Source organism: Coenobita brevimanus, chromosome 114 (genome assembly GCF_032717465.1).
Source record: "Coenobita brevimanus isolate Jiangsu-jjx chromosome 114, ASM3271746v2, whole genome shotgun sequence".
Classification (NCBI taxonomy): Eukaryota; Metazoa; Arthropoda; class Malacostraca; order Decapoda; family Coenobitidae; genus Coenobita; species Coenobita brevimanus.
The window spans coordinates 18,673,158-18,694,263 of NC_137067.1; positions in this window are offsets into that span (position 1 = coordinate 18,673,158).

The following is a 21,106-nucleotide window of genomic DNA, read 5'->3' on the forward strand; positions in this document are numbered from 1 at the left end:
CCTCTATACAATTTTACACAGCTTAGTAGTGACTTTTTCACCCTGAACAGATTACATAACATAACCTTCACTAACCTCTTCACTACAAAGGGACCCCTACAAGCTGAGTAATATCGTCTGGCAGCAGCAAGAGTAAACTAAAAGAAAAATGTCATCCGATACAAGTGTTAGGGAATAATAAGCACATTAAACAGGTAAAGACGAACTGCTAGGAAGACTGCTGTAGCTGTCAGTACGTGCTAAATGAGGTGATGGTTTATGACTATCTACTACGAATATAACAGACGGTGCAGTACACTCTGAGACTACCACCCCTTCCGCCCGAGGACGTCGTTATCATAGTATTATTTCTGTTTCCAAATATTGTTCTTATAAGCTCAGAGGATATGTGATAGTGAAGAGATAAATGAAGACGATATATCTCTACCGCCCAGTAAAAGTGTCTGATAGAAATATAAACAAATAAAAACAAACAGCGATGCCAAGGCACAGCCAACCCGTCCCCAGCAGTCATTTTAGTGCTGACGTATAAACACAACAGGATATCTAGTCAAAGACGCCATATATCAAATTTGGGGTAAATCGGGTGAAAACTGACGATTTTATGCCCATTTCAGATTTTTGGCCCTACCCACCTGACACTAACCCCCCTACGTTAACTAAGGGGTGACCTCCCTGACGTGAAGATTTGAAAGATGCACCTTTAGGTTTGGGTTTCATGTCGATATAACGAAATACAAAGGAGTTACGGCGAAAAAAACATTTCATTTTACATTTTTTCTTACATTTTTTGAGCCTACAGCCTGGGCCTTGGCCCAAAATTTAATCAGGTGATCAGAAGGTCATAGCCCATCATCCCTGTGATTTGGTCAAAATCGCACCAGTAGTTTTCGCGTAAAGTTGTTAACAGTCAGACAGACAGACAGACAGAAAGACAAACAAATAACCAAACAGATAAACCGAGTGAAAACAATACCCGTCCCCAAGTCCTCCGGGACGGGGATGGGTATAAAGAGGGGGGGGGGGTCCGGCAGTTAGTGCATCATAACGCAATGGTTTATGGCTAACTGCTTAGGGTATAATAATCTGTCCATTGTTTTATAAAACCTTGAGATATGGCTAAAGGCTATCCAGTGGTGACATGGCTTTCAGGTAGCACTTACTGTAGGTATATTACGGTAGGTGTCCAAGCATGACTGACGGGACGACATGACTACTAACATACTGCTGGTAGTCAAAGGCTGTGTAGCTATATTATGAGTGGAAACCTAAGGGACAGAGAACTGAAATGGGAAATGGCGCAAGACCCTGACACAGTGAGAGCTGCCATCAAGTGAAAAAACTTACACTTGCTGCCATGATGAACGACCTCCCAGTGTAAACACAAGTTTTGCTCCACGACTAATATATTTACTCTCGCCAAAGCCAGACGATTGTGCTCATCGCCTGGAAACTTCCATCGTCTTTTATTTCTCCTCTGGGCATGGGTTTAACAGTCCTTTCCCTTAGACCCAACAGTCCTCCTACGTGCTTAACACATCACCACTTCGATAGTACTACCTACCATCCGTATTGAATATACGCTAGGATTCTCATTCAGGACCGGTCCACTGCTATCAGATTAGTGAAGGCGTTTTTTAAAAATGTCGCTGGGTCTTGTGAATGATCAAAGTAATCTGTTTTAACAACGCCAACTTAAAAACTGTTGCCTTCCCCAGTCTGGGACCCAACTCTCTTCATTTAAAAAACTAGACGATCAGAGGACTAAGAAACTAATCTAGCTAAAATCTGGAGACTTCAATAGCCAATATGAAATCTCTACATCTAAGGGCAAAAGAAATGAAAAAAATATATCAGTTATACATATACAGTATAATAAAACTTCAGTACACAGTAGTGCAGACACAAACGACGGAGCACTGTAAGATTATAGGTTCTCAGGGAAATACAGAAGGAAACAAGTGAATCAGTTATTGTCATGCAATATAAAGTCCCCTACCGGATGATAACCATACATATGTAATTGACCTTGGGGGTAGATGGCTGGTTGTTGCGCGCGACACACCGTCATGGTATGGGGAACAATTGTGTGAAGTTATATCAATATCTGCCATGCATGTGGAAGTTACAGAGCTGACACGAAATTGAGGACGGACTGACGGACGTAATGACGTACTAACGGAACCGTGCAAACCTCTAGACCCCGACCGGTTTGACCGGTAGATGACTAAAAAAAAATACACGTATCCTACAGCAAAATAGCTTAATGTGCTCAACAGTTAATTAGTACCGGATCATTAATCAAAACTGAGAAAGGATTTGACAGACTGACGATGCCTTTTTATGCAGGACCGTCTTATCAGCCTCCCGCCAGCAAGGGTCTCGCAGTGTTTGTGGGCAGGGTGAGGGAGCGAGAGTAAATAAAATATAAAGGAGGAAGGAAGGAAGGGTGTGCGTTCGTGCTAGCAAACAATGAGTGTAATGATTTGGCTGAGGATGAGAGAGATGGAGGCAGACAAAGGAAGGACTGAAGAGTGGGGGAGATCGAAAATTAAATGGAAGGAAAGCAGAAGGGCAAACACAGATGGACGCAAGACAAGGAAAGGAAGGGATGGAGGGGGGAGATGGAATATGGAGGAGTAAAAGTGAGAGGTAAAAAAAGATAATAAATGGTGTGGGTGGATGAAGAGGAGTGGAAAACTGTATGGATGGTGGGGAGGGTAGAAAGAATGTGGGTGTGGGTGGGGATGTGGGTTGGGATGTGGGTGGGAGTGAGGGTAGAGTGGGTGTCCGTGGGGTACGGGTACAGGATATACTTGTGCTTGTGAATGAATTGAAGACAGGATACGGGTGTGAGTGTAAGTGTGGGATGCAGCCAGAGGTGAACGTGGACAAGGAAGGGGTGTGGGTGGGCAGGGTGGTAGATAGGGGTAAAACGGCAAACGACCAAAGCCATTAACATGGAATGGAACGCCATATCATAAATTATAAAATGTGACATAACTGAAGCGGGAGTGAGTCACATACTGCAAGATCTGTTATTGCAATAATCAATTCCTGTGTGATAAACAGAGATAGAAGGTGACATAAGAGATAAGCTGCTAGATAAGCCAAATATAGTAGACAGGAAGGGAATTCATATAAAAAGAATATTAGCATGAGACCAACATTTAGAAAACAAATGTTATTAGACATGCAAGAGACTGGTCAACACGAACACATCTATTGATCCTTAAGACTGGACGATGGCACACACACACACACACACACACACACACACACACACACACACACACACACACACACACACACACACACACACAATGTACTGTCACGTACACTTCAAGCATAAAGCGTAATTTTATCCTACTACCAGTACATGCCTCTTAATTTACTGATAGTTTTCCTTGTTTTCTCCGGTTAGACAACCTATACATACCTGTACAGTCATTAGTTATCAAGCTTGACTTTTTCTCAGGTAGCCAGTCCTGCAGCCACCACACAGCACTATCATTCGTCTCGTACCAACCGTATCCTTGTTGGCATAACATATTTCGCACCGATTCTTCCTTAGCGAATTATCTCGTCTTGCCTTCTGCAACACAATTAAATCTGTTCCAGTAACTTCTGCTGTCTCCAACTTATTCACTTTGGGAAACTATTCACACTGGAGGCTACACATAACATTCTTCAATCCCATCACTATGACGGTGCTCTTCCAAGTTGAATAAATGTTATTCATATGGTAGTAGCAACATTACATGAATATGGTGCCCTCCAGCTGAAGGGGGCTTATAATGTCTTGAAAGTCAACAGGAATACGACCCCCTACTCCCCGCCCTCCCCCAAAAGTAGAGAACATTTTCATACTGAAAAAGAGAGAGAGACAGAATTCACAGTTAGTATGCCAATGAAATAACTAAGAGAGGCTCACTACGAAGTTTCCTGTGACAGAGATAATATTACTATTGTACGAGTAGAAGAATTTACATAGGTCTTACATCTTTGTTACAGAACTCTATAAATAACAGTAATGAAGGGACAAGAGGCAAAATAAATCGTCTAAGGAGAATTGTTAAGAAATCCCTAAAGCAAACCAGTATGTGACCTTAAGAGAACAAAATTAATAATAATAATAATAAAAATGGACTCGCAAATTCATCGTAATTTCTCCCCAAGGATGCCAACGTCTGGCACAAAAACATGGCCTCTGCTGAATGGCTGATGAATATGGTGATTGCCTATGGCCCCTGCCTCCTACCTCGCTTCCCGCCAACTCCTATTTACTCCATTGTCACCTGCCACTCACACAGGTTACACTACACAACCCTCACCCACCTTCCCACCTCTCTGTTCTACGTGTTTCGCCTTCCACTTACTGTCGGGCCATCTCCATCAATCATTGTCTATCATTCTCCCCACCATCCACTCACTCACCTCACAGCTACGGTCTAACAGTCAACCATCCACCAAACCTCCCTGGCTGTGTTCCTATCTACATGCCAGACTTTATTAGATCTTTAACCTCTTCTACATATCAGTTTGTTCTTGGGACCCCAGAGATTATACTTCACATAAGGGGAATCTCTAGTACTGAAGGGTTAACGAAACTGCATCAAATCCCTTCAGTTCGAGAAATCTCTCCTAAGCTGAATAACATCGTCTGGAAGTTAGAAAAAAAAAATCACAGATGATAGTAGCGAAACTTTGGTGTCTGGTGGCGTCGCCTTCATTAAATCCTTCATTGCTAGATGCTCCCATAAACTGAACATAACTTGCTTGAGTTAGTAAGAATATAAGTAAATAAGTTGAAATATATGAACATATAAAAAAGTCGGCGATTTCAATGAGTTAAATCCCTCATTCCTACACGCCTTTCATATATTATTCAAGCTACGCTCAAACTATATTATCCAGTTTAAAAGACATATGTTGTACTGAAGAGCTATGTCAAAGCTATGCTCAATTTTAGTGAAAAAAAAAAAAATCAACAAAGTCATCTGGTGGCAGCAAGAACAAAATGCAAAACATATTAGTGGATTCAATGAGTTAAACTGCTGTCCCTGCCATCTGTCTTTCACTTAGTAACCTCACTTCCCCCACCTCGTTTTCAAGATTTATGTATTACCACCCAAAACGTGTATTTACTTTTGGACAAGCCTACTCATTATCCACAACCCACATTGCCATAACACCCAACATCCACACTCAAGACGAATCCACCACCTCACCAGCAGCCACACCTCATTCTTCAGTAATATCCGTGTCATTGTCAAGTTGGTGTAGTTTTTCTGTGAAGTAAATAGCATTCAACTAAGAGGTGGTTAGGCCTGTGAGATAGAGGCAGGATTTCGCGAGCTTGCGTGGCGTGTGCATGACTGTGTGGTCCATTTCGCTGGGAACGATGTTGATAGTTCCCCCACTTTTATTCTGTTTCTGACTTATATCTTCCACTTTTCTTACGTAGGGTGATGAATTAATAACATACACATGGCTTGGTATACGTGAAGGGTGCTAAGAAAAAAAAAAAAAAAAAAACTAAGATTAGAATGTGTTCAAAAGGCACCTAGAATGTTCCTTAAACGGGTGATAAAGATTGCCAGGATTGTCAGAACAATGAGGCGGGCCAATGACTAAAAGACTTTTATATGCGCACAGACTTCTTAATTTTTCCCAGTATTTATTGCATGGCAAATTTCGTAGGTTAATAAATTAAGGATCATCCATTAGCCACATGGGTCTATTTGATACACAGGTAATAATCAATGGCGTTCTGTGTGTAGAAACATGGTTTAGGTGGAATAAGACACTTAAGATGCTCATGCAACTCGTCTCGAATGCTGCAGAAGCCTCCACTTGTATCACAGTATCACAGACTGCCTGGCAGGAATTACAGAGATTCAGACGCAAACTTGCCTCAAAATCTCTCATTGCCTGCGGGTTAAAATAGTCTCCAGTAATCTAATCATGACGACAGAAATTCTTGTCATCTTCAAACGAGTTTATTCTGTTCAGCAGTGGCCTCTCGTCGTCTAAGACATAAAAAAGACAATAAAACAGTTTCCATTAAAGGCGTCCATTACTAAGTAGTGTAAAAAACAGTCATTTTACGGTTCAATATAGCAGTAAGCTTTTGTTCACCCCAGGATCCACTTAACGTGCAGGTCTCCACAATTCACTCCACCTGTCCTTCCATCCTTTACTACTTTCAAAATGATGACGTTTTGTTACCTCCGCAAAGGTTATGTTTTCACCCCTGTCCGTTTGTTTGTTGGTTAGTTGGTTGGTTTGTAAGGAAAATTACAGAAAAAACTACTGGACGGATTTCCACGAAACTTGGTAGAAGAATGGGCCTTGACCCAGAACAGACTCATTAGATTTTGGTGCGGATCCGGATAAACGTGCAGATCCAGGATTTTTCCCCCTTTTCTTTAACATTGCGAGATAGGGAGTTTTTCGACATTTTCGTAAAGTTTTCAGTGAATATTGCATGGATGTTGATGGCGGAGGTATGCGCTCTACTGACTGCCATTCTAGTTTCATGTTTTTGTTATCTCCATTCAATACAAACTAACAGTGAGGAAGCTTCTCGCAGTGAAGAGGATACAAATGATCTCCATTCATAACCTACCACTGTGAATTAATTGCCAAAATCTAAAGAAAATCGTGATATGGTACCTAATTTAAGATAAAAACAAATGTATCTTGCTGAAGGGATAAGTCATTCCCTCCCCCATACTTGCCGCCATCAGCTCCAGACAACCCCCCTCAAAAATAACAGGTCCATCCCATGGCTGATCCTCAACGCTTCCACTAAGTTTGATCCAAACCAGATCAAAAGTGTTTTAGTTATTTTGTTCATACACAGACACACGAGTTGACCTTTGATCTTGCCCTATGTCCGTGACCTTTAATTGAGAATTTAAGTACTGACACCCTTTGTTTTTACCTTATGCTTAGCCATGCCACTGTGTTTGATCTTACCTGGATAATAAAGATGCCTTTGCTAGCTGAAACTACGACCTAGCACTGCGATCTGGACCTTTTGGTAATAGATCAACCCCTTGGCGAACCGTGAACCCTTCCAACAAATTTGGTTAAAACTGAATAAAAACATTAGTTACCGCATTCTGTTTATAAATGCACACACTCACAAGCAAGCGCACTCACACGCAATCGCACGCACACATACGCCCACGTGTGAGTCTAACAAAACATAACACCTGCTCTCGACTCAGCCAGCGCGAGGGTGGTAAAAATTTAATGTGTTAGTAGAGATGAATGCGGCTGACTTGATCAGAATAACAGGCAGTAGATTGGGTGATCAAAGTATTTTCCATTGACTATGAGACGTCTCAGCAGGATTTTACTTTCCTTAGGGGTAATTCTTCTTCTCAGTTTTTCCCTGCAAGTTGTTATGCCGGAGGGAGGGTTGGATGGGGAAAGAGCTTCAATTTACTCCCCATTCATTATGATCTTATTTTGTAAAGGAAATAGAGACGGACTTTCTCGCTTGGATTTTAAGTTTTGTCTGGTGTGTGTGGTCAATATCTGGTGTTCTTTTGTACCTCCCTTTCCCTAACACACACACACAGAGACAGACACATGACAAAGAAAGAAAGCGACAGCAAACTACTCTTAGAAAGAATCAGAGAAAGAAACAGATCCCCCCCCCCCTCATCACCACCACCACCACCACACCAATCCGCCCTCCCTCACTCAGGCCATCAGCCCCATAGGCCACAAAAAGGTGGGTCGAGTGAGTCAGGTGGCCATTAACCAGTAATCTCGCTCATGGGCACAGTTTTTGCCACATCGCCATCATATATTTACCTGGATTATACTTATTATATATATTTTTTCTGTAATAAGACGGGCAGTTTAGGAGGGAGTTGAGGCCAGCAAGTGAAGGGTAAATAACGAAAAAGTTATGTTGAGAAAACTGAGCTCAGGTCAGCATTTCGGAGCACTGGCGTAGCCATGGCGTGGGGCTCCTCCCCCTCCAGTCAGACTCTTGGCACTACCACTGGCACCTCATTAGGAATTTCAAATGAAATAGTTTGTGCACATTGTCCCATAGGTTTTCCCCTAGAATAGGGATTGGCCGCACAATGGGTCCCCCCATTTGTGGAGGCCTGACTCAAGGCCACAAGCCATCTAAGTGTCCTTGCCTAACTACGCTACTGGTTCGGAGATTATGTTTGTTTACAATACTTCTGTGATGTCGATAAATTTGTGTTGAGAAAGTACGGTTACTGTCAATAGTTATGACGAGATGGCGATAAATTGTGTGGTCAATAATTCTGGACTGACGGTATAGCAATGCTATGAAAGTGAAGTGTATGCACTTGAGAGGTTCAAGCACCACAGTGGGAACCATTTACTACGTTGGGTGGTAACCATACAAGCAACAAATGTAGCTTCAACCGGATGTGGTCCAGTGGGTCTAAATCCTTGGGATGTTTGGGGTTCGTTACTTACATATTCTAACACCACTCAAGGGAATTGGACCGGTATACTTTACCTATAATATCCGGACTTACCTAGTCCAGGCTCCCTACATTGTAGATGGGACAATGCAGGTATGGATGGATGGATGCAAAGATGTGTAGAATACTTTATGGAGTTGAAACACTCAGATTTACTATGTACTCTCAGGAGTTGGAGTTGAAATTGTTATTCAGTGGGTAGGATGACCTTTAAATATGAGCAAACTTCTCAGACGCAGATGAATCACTTAAGCTGGTACCTAACTATAACATTCTGTATCTCATCGCTTTGGCCAGTTTCGAGGACTAAAATCCACCAAGGGTAATATTTGCACTTGCATCATTGGGTGACCCAGGTATGGCAATGTTTCGTTCATGTTTCACAATGTCATGTGCTGTATGTGTTGTGGTACATATTTGTACTGTAATGTAATGTTTATTTCAGGAGTTTAGGAGTGTGATAACCAGTGACTTTCAGATATCTATATGTATTAGTGTTTGGAAATTGTGGTATGTGTGTGGAAGCCATATTTAAATCATCATCGTGATCAACATCGTCGTCTTCGTATTGAACACCCTAACCCTGTCCTCAGCTATGCCCCCACCCACACGCACAAAAAAAAAAAAAAAAAAAAAAATGTGTGACTAAGATCCAGGGAAAAAAGAGAGAGAGAGAGAGAGAGAGAGAGAGAGAGCTAAAGCACTGAGGTAGTATGGCTGTCAACAGACTGCCCTGGTAAATGCACAGCACAATGATTCATAGCCTACACCATTAAGGCACTTTCAAATCGAGTTTATTTCTCAAGCAAACCCCGTCCGTTGGACCGCACACTTTTATTTATTTTTTGTTCTCTTTAGATACGGCAAACAAATACTTGCGCGGTGATTATTATGTAGGTAAAATGTCTTATATAAAACTTCGTAAATTCGGAGCTGAGAAAAATCTGCACCTTTCATCTCATTTCGGGATGTAAAGAAAGTTCCTCATTAATATTTCAGACATAGGCATTGTTAATGCTAATAATACTTAGTGTTTTTTGTTCCCCCAACAAAATATATTCCGATCATGGGAACGAAAAAGTCAACAATCTTTTTCTTTTGAAATCTGTAGCAATGACGGGTGAACCGAGCCACAACCATAATTCCTGCGAAAATCACCAGCACAACCACCACCATCACCATCACCATCACCACCATCACCACCACCACCTCTAACACAATCATTACAAAAATACCACAATCATCTCTAACACACACACACACACACAAAAAAAGGCGACCATCACTCTCGCCACGCTGCTACCTGTACTACACTCATTATCACCACCAGTAAATACTTACATCACCACACCCATTATCACCACCATACTCACCACCGCTACCATTTCCATCACCATTACCACAGACCACTAAACTTTATATCATACCAGCCGCCACCGTCTGTTAGTACTGGGAAAACTACATTTTTCCCGTCTGGTCACTGTGGCTGGCAGACGAAGTTGACTGACATGGGACCCGAAAAAAAAAGTACCTTAAGGTATACGCTGATTTTCCTGGCAGTCGTGAAAATCTCTCTCTCTCTCTCTCTCTCTCTCTCTCTCTCTCTCTCTCTCTCTCACACACACACACACACACACACACACACACACACACAGCCCTACTCCTACACACTCACCACTGGCCAGGCTACACCTTTCAAGAGATAGTAACACATTTCCGCCACATAAAGCATACATTAATCTGCACGAACATTCAAACTGCTGATGTAAGCGATTCATATAATAATGCTGGTTCTGTAGTGGTATAGTATAAAACCTAAAGGCTTTGGTATTTCATTCCGGCTGTCTCCTGATGATGTTAATAAGAAAGAGGAAACTTAGGTGCTCACAAGACTAACGCGCTTGAATATTCGAACAGCGAGTCAGTGACTCGTTATGTATATGAAGAGTATACTATACAATCTAGTTAATTTCACCGCTGGTATTTATTGCCTGTTTTGGGTTATAATGTTCATCACGAGAGCCACTCAACTTCTGCCTCTCGTCAAAACCTCCCCGCTGTAAAAAAAAAAATAATAATAAATAGATAAAAAAAATAAAAAAAATCCCACTACAATACTTAATTTGTTGTGCTTGGATCCGGCTAATAATGTCCCGGGCTTGGCCAGGTGTGGGGATAAAGTCTTGAAGTAATGAATTAGTTTTTGCCTACGAGGCTATGGTCAGTGAATGGTAAACCTGTGTCAGGGATATTGGTGGTGATTGGTAAACCTGTGTCAGGGATATTGGTGGTGAATGGTAAACCTGTGTCAGGGATATTGGTGGTGAATGGTAAACCTGTGTCAGGGATATTGGTGGTGAATGGTAAACCTGTGTCAGGGATATTGGTGGTGAATGGTAAACCTGTGTCAGGGATATTGGTGGTGAATGGTAAACCTGTGTCAGGGATATTGGTGGTGAATGGTAAACCTGTGTCAGGGATATTGGTGGTGAATGGTAAACCTGTGTCAGGGATATTGGTGGTGAATGGTAAACCTGTGTCAGGGATATTGGTGGTGGTTTGGGCACCCCTGAGTGATGCTGGGTGACGGACACGAAGGCCATGTATTCACAAACTTTATTTACCTTATCCCTTTCAACCCAATAAAATGTATCTTAGAAAATTGTTGCTATATCTGACGAATTTTACCAGCTTAGGAGAAACTTTATGAACTGGAGAAGTTATTCTATCCGTCATTACCTTTTCAATACTTGTGGTCCTTCCTACCTGAATATTATCATCTGGAGGTAACAAGAATGAAGTAAGAAAAAAGTGTCCTCGAATCAATGTGCTCAGGCTGCCGACTCTCTCTCTCTCTCTCTCTCTCTCTCTCTCTCTCTCTCTCGTAGCCAGATACAAATACGTAAAGTACTATATTTTTATCTGACGCTCTCTTTACTGCTGTGTCTGTCTGCATCTCTCATTTGTCTCTCTCTGTCTTTGTCCCTACTGCCTTCTGTCTTTGCTGACTTGTTCTGTAACCTAATACAGGCAAACACATTTAGTTCTCCCCCTCCCCCCCACACACACAGTCCTCGGGGTGAAATCGTAGGTAGTCTGGGGACTGTATCAGGAATGCACGTCGAAAGAACGCGAGATCCATCTCGTAGTGTGGTTGGGAAAACCTTAGGGGTTTAAATTTTGTTAGAACAGTTTTAACAAGTACTCCACAGGCCCCAACGACAAGTCATAATAATACCCTGCCAAATACCATTACGCCAGTTGTAAATTAAAACAGGCCCAGCACGTATTCAGTGTGGATGGAGGTTACTGTTACCCAAGTGGTAATGTGATGTTGCCATCTACCGCATCAAATACCATTACGCCAGTTGTAAAGACAGCCCCAGCATGTATTCAGTGTGAGTTTACGTAAAGACAGCCCCAGCATGTATTCAGTGTGAGTTTACTATCACCCAAGTGGTGATATGTGATGTTGCCGTCTACGCATCAAATACCATTACGCCAGCTGTAAACAAGACAGCCCCAGCATGTATTCTGTGTGAGTTTACTATGACCCAAGTGGTGATATGTGATGTTGCCATCTGCTACGTATAGAACTGCTGAGCCTTGGGCAAAGGTTTGTCTTGTCTATTCCCAAAGTCGGTTTCTTGGAAATGGTGTCTGCTATACAGTCTCCCATAAAGCGATAATGTTAGTCTTGCTACTACGATGGCGTCTTTTTTCAGTTTGTTTTTGGTCTTTCTGGACGATTTTATTCAGCACTGAAGTATCCTCTAGTAGTGAAGGGGTTAATGGGTCTATACCTAACCCCTCCCACTCCAAGTGTCACTCCGATGCTGAGTGAAAGTGTCTGATGCAACGACAGAGACGTTACCGTGAGGAAGAGGAGGTTAACATTCATTCAGCTGAAGGGAGAAAAATAGCTGATAGGAGGGGAAAGGCGAGAGAAAAGGGAGAGATGAGGTGAGGAGAGAGGGGAAGGTTAAGCACAGGAAGGCAATTGAAGAGGCAAAAGTGGAAGAGGGAAAAAAGGTGAATTAAACAGAATATCACCTGAAAGGAGAGGGAGTAAAGAAAGTGTGGGCAAAATGAAGGGGGAAAAGAAGAGAGGAAAATGTATGAGGAGAATAGAGCGTGATATAAATACAGAAGTGACAGAGAGGTGAACAAACCAGAGGAATAAAAAATGCTTGCAGAGCAGTGTCAAGTGTCTCTAAACAAGAAGCAGTAACATCTTAGGTATTCATCTACTCCTCAACTCCCTTCCTCACTTAAGTAACTTCTTTCTTCTCTTTTTTTCCTTCTCTCTTTTATCTGGCCACTCCCTAATTGTGATTAGTTCCAGCCATTAGTCATGTCCTTATTTTGGATGGTGATTCTCTCGGCAATAGACTCTTCCTCTCACACTGTCTGTGTATTCTCGTTTTTGTGTTTCCATCATTATATTAAGGTTGTTTCTCTTTTAGGGGAGTCTTTCAAACTGGCCTATTCTCCCATCCACTGGCCTGCACTTGGCACGCCCACACGCACACGCGCCAGCACACAGCACACACCCATACCACCACCAGCACCAACATCCACCCCCTACAGCATCAACACCCATAATCACCTCCCCCCCACATCAACACCCACATCCACCACCCACATCAACACCCACGCAACTTCCCCACCCCGTACACCAACACCCGCGCATCTTCCCCACCCCTCACACCATTACCCACACTCATCCTCTCCCATACCAGCATCAACACATCTTCCATCCTCCTCCACCCTCCCACACACACATTCAAGGTATAGTTATAAGGTTTGAGGGACATCCTTGGTACTGTACAACCTAACACAACTGTAACAGTAAAATTTAACAAGATCTATTTAACAGTTGAAGTAAAGTGATAAATAATGACAAAGGAGGTGCGTGTTCCCGTGTGGCCGCAGTGATAACTGTTACAGCTGCCAAAATAAAATGAGCCTTTATAGGTAAATACAGTTTCGCTATAGACAATTAACCTAAGAACAATGGCGTCATAAGCTACTGAAGGCTATATTTTGATCTTCTTAGCTTAACTGTCCTGCAGATAAAACTGTGTAGCCTTAATATGAATAAAGTGAATAAGACGTCATTGTGCTGACGGGGTTAAGGACTTGGAAGAACACCATAATATCTAGTGATTCACGAAGCAGGTGTAAAATGACTGGTGTCAGCAGTAAAACTAATAGTCTTCACAGCTCACTGCCAACCTACCATCCTTTTCATCCCGTTTTACCTGTACATACATTTATCTGTTCCGTCTTTGTCCATACAGTAAAAAAAATGGTCTGCGTCAAACGTAAACTAACGTGTTTTTACAATTAACAATTTCAGCACGTGGGTCCAATTCTTTCACGTCATTAGATCCCACCAAGCTTTTTTTTTTTTTTTTTTTTTTTTCTTTTTGACTGATTTGGGCATGGAAAGGGCTGATAAGAAGGGAGGAGGTGCAAATTAAGGGGACGAGGAGGAGGAAGAGGAAAGCGTGAAACAAGAGGAAGGAGAGGAGACATTGGAAGTAGGAGAGCAAGAGGAGAGAAGGTGAGGGGAGGAGGGGGAGGAGAGAATAAGACGAGTGGAAGGAGAGGAGGAGGAGGAGGAGGAGGAGGAGGAGGAGGAGAAGGAGGAGGAGCAGGAGGAGGAGGAGGAGGAGGAGGACGAGGACGAGGACGAGGAGGAGGAGGAGGAGGAGGAGGAGGAGGAGGAGGAGGAGGAGGAGGAGGAGGAGGAGGGCGACGACGACGACGACGACGACAATGATGATGATGATGAAGAGGAGGAGGAAGAGAAGAGAGAAAAATAAAAGGAGGAAGAAAGGGGGGTCAAGAGAGGAGGAGGAGGAGAATGTGATAGCAAAAGAAAAGGCGAGGAATAAACATAGTAAGTAGATGATAGAAATGAAGGAGGAGAGAGGATGTGTGTGATCAACAGGGAAAATTTAAAGGAGTGTGAAAAGAAAACGATAGAAGGGAAAAGTACAAAATATCTTAGAAAAGAAAAAGGGGATAAACTATTTGGCAAAAGGGGAAGAAGGGAAAGGAAGAAAAATTACATCAGAATTTAAAAAAAAAATGCAGCCAAAATGAGTGGAGAAGTGCGCCGTACTCCATAAAAGTCACACTGAGAAGAGACGACGAAGCCGAATGTTAGTTCAGAGGAAAGACAGACAACCATAGCGTTTTCTTGACTGTGTCCTTTGCGTGGCGGCGGCATAACCGTTAACCAGCAAAGAGTCAGTCAGCATAATTACGGATTAACTAGTCAAGCAGTCCCATTATGTTACTTAAGGTAGTTGTTGTTATTCTTTTATGCTGTGTCAGTCAGCGTAAATAATTTCGGATTAGCTTACTCTGTTAATCTTTTTTCTCCGTTGGGCTCCTCCGATGACAACCTTATTACCTTAACCTGTCCTATCACTCCGGTACGGCCTGGGGACCCTCCAGGGAAACGTCGTCTGTGGCACTTTGGAGCCGCGGACTGGGAGGCCCTCAGGCAGTACTTCTTTGATTTTTCCTGGAATGATTATTGCTTCCATGGCCGTGAGCCATCTGAGTGTGCCTTGGGCATTACGGAGGGTATTCTCTCGGGCATGGAAGCATACATTCCTTTCTCATATCCTCTGACTAACGCAAGAAAGCCTTGGTTTAATCACGCTTGTTCTAATGCTGTCCGCAACAAGGAGAGGGCCTACAAAAGGTACCGGAGCCAACCCACCCCTGAATCACGTCATCTTTACGTTTCTGCCTGGAATCGTGCTAAGTCTGTTCTTCGCTCTACTAAAAATAATTTCATCCATACTAAATGCTCTCAACTCTCCAACTCGAATTCTTACCGCTCCTTCTGGCACCTTGCCAAAAATCTTTCTAACAACTTTACCTCATCATCCTTCCCTCCTCTTTTCTACTCTGATGGTTCTGTAGCTATTTGTTCTACTGATAAAGCAGATCTCTTCGCACAGACTTTCTCCTCCAATTCTACCTTAGACGATTCCGGCGCTGTTCCTCCATCACTTCCCCCCTCTGACTTCCCCATGGCTGACATTAAAATTTCTTCAGTTGATGTATTTTCTGCCATCACTGGCCTCAGTACTAACAAGGCATATGGGCCTGATGGGGTCACTCCTGTTGTTCTCAAGAACTGTGCTTCTGTGCTTACACCCTGCATAGGCAAACTCTTTCGCCATTGTCTGTCAACTTGTACCTTTCCTTCTTGCTGGAAGTTTGCTCTCATTCAGCCAGTCCCAAAGAAGGGTGACCACTCCCAACCCTCCAACTATCGTCCAATTGCTTTAACGTCCTGTATTTCAAAAGTTTTCGAGTCAATTCTTAATAGAAAAATTTTAAGGCATCTTTCCTATCACAACCTTCTTTCCGATCGTCAGTATGGGTTCCGTCAGGGACGCTCCACTGGCGATCTTCTCACCTACCTTTCAGACTCCTGGTCATCCTCCTTTCGGGACTTCGGCGAAAGCTTTGCCATTGCACTTGACATCTCAAAGGCTTTCGATCGAGTCTGGCATAAATCTTTAATTTCCAAACTGCCCTCCTACGGTTTCTATCCTTCTATCTGTGCCTTCATCGCTAGCTTCCTTTCTGGTCGTTCTGTAGCCACTGTTGTAGACGGCCATCGTTCTTCTCCTAGATCTATCAACAGTGGTGTTCCTCAGGGCTCTGTCCTATCACCAACTCTCTTCCTTTTATTCATCAATGATCTTCTAAGCTGTACATCTAACCCTATCCACTCATACGCTGATGACTCCACTCTTCACCTTTCCATTCGGTTCCCGCAACGCCCATCTCAACAGTTACTTCAACAAACAAGGGATGAGGCTATGGCACACCTAATGTCTGACTTGGCTCGCATCTCTGACTGGGGTAAAAATAATATGGTTGTTTTTAATGCACCTAAGACTCAGTTCTTACACCTATCAACCCGACAAAATCTTCCACAGGTATACCCACTAATGTTCAATAATATTCAGCTTAATCCTGCATCATCCTTGAACATGCTTGGGGTTTCATTTACTCGGGACTTATCTTGGAAAGATCATATTACATCTCTTGTAAAATCTGCTTCCAAGAGATTGGGTGTGCTAAGCCGACTCCGCTCTTTCTTTACCCCTGCACAATTGTTGACTCTATACAGGGGTTTTATCTGCCCCTGTGTGGAGTACAACCCTCATGTGTGGGGAGGCTCCCCACATACAGCTCTTCTCAATAGGGTGGAGTCAAAGGCTTTTCGTCTCATTAACTCTCCTCCTCTTACTGACTCCCTTCAACCTCTGTCTCTTCGCCGCACTGTTGCATCTTTATCTCTTTTCTATCGCTACTTTAATGGTCACTGCTCCTCTGAACTGTCTGCATGCATTCCTCCACCTCTACAACGGGCGCGTAGCACCTGTCTGGCAGCAAACTCTCATCCTTTTTCTGTCCAACTCTCTAATGCAAGAGTTAACCGTTACTCCCAGTCTTTCATTTATGCAACAGGTCAGCTCTGGAACTGTCTCCCTCTGTCTGTATTTCCTGCTGCCTATGATCTCCAGTCTTTCAAACGCAGTGTGTCCAGGCATCTCAAAATGATCGGATCTTGAATTTGGCTCTATATTGTATTTTGTTTTTCTCTTGGAGGGAACTGTTACTGCGGGCTCATGGCCTTTGGTTCCTTCTTCCTCGCATAAAAAAAAAAAAAAAAATAGGTCACTTAAGGTAGTTGTTGTTATTCTTTTAACCTGTCAGTCCTGTTCAGTCTAACTCAGAGCAATCCATCAATTTTGGCCCATTAAGGTCAATTCACAGCCATTCAGATCCAGGTAAACCCATTCAAACCAATATTTATTCAGGACCTTCACACCCGATCTAGTTCCGTCAGACCAATTCAGGTCATCTCAGGACCGATGTTTCTTAGGTGACTTTAGGTCTACTCAGGTCAATAGTATTCCTATTGGCCTAGTCAGGTCATGAGGTTAGTTTAAGGCAATTTCGGTCCAGTTATGTCAATTCATGTTCATGTAGACCCATTTAGTACCATTCCATTCCATTTAGGGCCATTCAGTTTAACTTTGGTCTACTTAAGGTCTTTTACATTTAATACGGCTCCCTCAGAAAAAGTTCAGGTTCCTTTATGATGGCAGCGATATTTCCATTAAGGCTCATCAGATCAGTCTGGCCCAACACATCCATTCCCGTCTAGTAATGTAACTTCAGGTCAGCTTAGGGCAGTGTAAATCAAATGTATTCATTCAGATTCAGTTAATCTCACTCAGGTCATTAAGGTTTATTCAAGTACGTCACATCCATTCAGGGTCCGTCAGTAAAGTTCAAGTCAGTTTAGGTCCGTTCAGGGCCATTTAAGTCTAACTTGGTTCCTTCAAAGCCTTAACAAACAATCACGTCCTATCACATCATCTGCACACATTGTTATGGTGTTAACCATATTACAAAGTGAATGGCTGGGCTGTGTGAAGGGGAATGCATGAAATGAACTGCAATGATGGTGGTTGGTGACGGGTTGGTGCATAGACTGGTAAGGTTTCAGTCCCATCCATTTTTTGAAGTGAGCAAAAAATGTGTGCGATGGTTGGAATGGATTAAGATACTGGTGGTTGGTGGGGGAGGTTCAACAAGCCCCCCCCCCCCACCCATGAAGAAACTGTTACAGAGTATAAGGGGCGGCACTGGTAATGGAGAATAAGGTGTAAGGAGGGTGGAGAAGGGTGGGAAAAACAGGAATGGGATAGTGGTGGTTGGCAGAACAGTGTGGCAGTAATTCACCCTGTAGAAATGGATGCTGTAGGCTCTCCAGTATGGGCAAGAATTTAATTCGAGTGTCTGTAGGTTAAGCACCACCACCACCACCACCACCAACAACAACAACAACAACAACAACAACAATTACAAGGCAGTAAAGTACAAACGGCTCTTATACACCTGTTGTCTCACGACTGGTAAAAACTGCGGTGCAAAAGACACAGGAAGAGAAGGAACAGCATAAATTACAGACACGGAGAGGACAAGCACTAGAGGACACACACGTGGAACAGGAGGGAATGAAAAAAAAAATCAGTTAAAATGAGACACGTAGGGAAGGACAAGTACTATAAGCCACAAAGGAGACAAAATACAATTAAGATGAGAACCAGAACATTACAACAGAAGAAGGGATGACGAATGGAGGAGAATAAGAAGAATGGTGTTGGGTGGAAAGGTTGACAAGTAACAAAGGTAACAAACATATCTACCAGAAGGGGCGGGTGTTTCTTAAGCCTATCTCACCTGTTGACAATTTAGCTCATTAAAGCATAAGAAAGACGTAATTATTCTCTGTATCTCAGGCTGGACACACGAGAAGGCAGGATAGATGGGGTCAGGGAAGGACGATGAACACATGAAAGGCTGAGGAAAAGAACAAGTACAAATGATGAATAACAATGGACTGGAGATAACTCACTGACATAAAAGTCTTAGTAAAAAAAAAATAATAATAAAAAATAAAATATCACACAAAGCACAAATGATGGCAAGAAAAATTAGAAGGTTGAAATGAGAAAAAATATGGAGATAAAAGTGTACATGATAAAGAGGGTTACGAAAAGAGAAAATGAACGGCTAGAAAAAGTTGACACTATTACCAAAAGGTGAGGAAAAACAGGAAGCGCTTAAGAACTGAATAAAGAAAAGCACAGGGCGAGATAAAAAAAAAAAAAAGAGTGAAAGACTAGTGAAAGAAGACAAGTAACAACATTAGGAGAATTGTGTGTGTGTGTGTGTGTGTGTGTGTGTGTGTGTGTGTGTGTGTGTGTGTGTGTGAAAGAGAGCTTAAGAACTGAATAAAGAAAAGCACAGGGCGAGATAAAAAAAAAAAAAAGAGTGAAAGACTAGTGAAAGAAGACAAGTAACAACATTAGGAGAATTGTGTGTGTGTGTGTGTGTGTGTGTGTGTGTGTGTGTGTGTGTGTGTGTGTGTGTGTGTGTGTGTGTGTGTGTGTGTGTGTGTGTGTGTGTGTGTGTGTGTGTGTGTGTGTGTTTGTGTGTGTGTGTGTGTGTGTGTGTGTGTGTGTGTGTGTGTGTGTGTGTGTGTGTGTGTGTGTGTGTGTGTGTGTGTGTGTGTGTGTGTGTGTGTGTGTGTGTGTGTGTGTGTGTGTGTGTGTGTGTGTGAAAGAGAGAGATTCATAAACCCAGTAAGAGGGATGCAACAGAGGTGTGGTGGAGTAATGTCAGGGTGTGACAGTTGCACTAAGTAAGCTTTTGGCTCCCACTGACACCCAGGTTAACTGCAACTTTACCCTCGGAATGAGTTCTCACCAGGGAGTTATGGAGGGATGGTGCTCAGTCTCACCCTCTACCACCACCCATGCCCTGCACCCACCACCCCTCCATCCTTCCCTGTACGTCTAAACCCCTCCTCTGCCCTCCAACCCTACCTTCCCTCCAACCCTGCCTTGCCCCCACCACCCCTCCATCCTTCCCTGCACGTCTAAACCCCTGCTCTGCCCTCCAACCCGACCTTCCCTCCAACCCTGCCGTGCCCCCACCACCCCTCCATCCTTCCCTGTACGACTAAACCCCTGCTCTGCCCTCCAACCCGACCTTCCCCCCAGACCCTGCCTTGTCCCCAACTCTACCTTCCCTCCAACCGTGCCTTGTCCCCAACTCTACCTTCCCTCCAACCCTGCCTTGTCCCCAGCTCTACCTTCCCTCCAACCCTGCCTTGTCCCCAACTCTACCTTCCCTCCAACCCTGCCTTGTCCCCAACTCTACATTCCCTCCAACCCTGCCTTGTCCCCAACTCTATCTTCCCTCCAACCCTGCCTTGTCCCCAACTCTACCCCTGCCTTCCTCTATGCCAGATTTCCTCCACCATACAAGAGTGAAAGTCTCTCTTGCACCTCCATAATTGCCCTCCCTGACTCCTCCCTGCCTTCCTCCACTGTAGCCTACTTCCAGCATATCGTATTAGCTTTCTCTCTCTCTCTCTTGTCCATTGACCGCTACAGTCTTTCTCTACCCCTGCTGCCCTCCATTCTCACCCTGCTCCACACCTCCCCTACTCTGCCATACCAACACTTGTCATCCTCTATCTCACCTGCACATAGGATGCTGATGCAGTGTCCCATCTCGTTAGTTACACACTGGAACATGTCATCGCTCTACTTAACTTGGGTCCAGCCATCAATCACTTGTGATTTTTAAGTTTCCACAAAGGTGCCGCCAGTAACTTTTCATATTATTCCTCAGTAGTAGTCTATTGGCGTTATTTACCGATATAATTTCGCAGCGAAAGATGAATAAATAAGACCTAATTCCTAAAGCGAGTGGAACTAATTGGTCAATCAGCTTCCACAATGCCGTCGCGATTCACCAAAGTCAACTCCTAAACAATTCAGAGAAATTACACACTATCAACATTGGATCGTGTGGCTGATGGGGCACTGAAGCTGCCAGGGGAAGTACTTATATAGGATCATAACCACTTCCCCTGATAAATTAGTATTTATGGCATCAAGGTATCACTGGAAATTGTTTATCTTTAATATTCTTTTATATATAATATTTGGTTAAGTGCTTGGTAGTAGTAAAAGTGAAATCAAGAG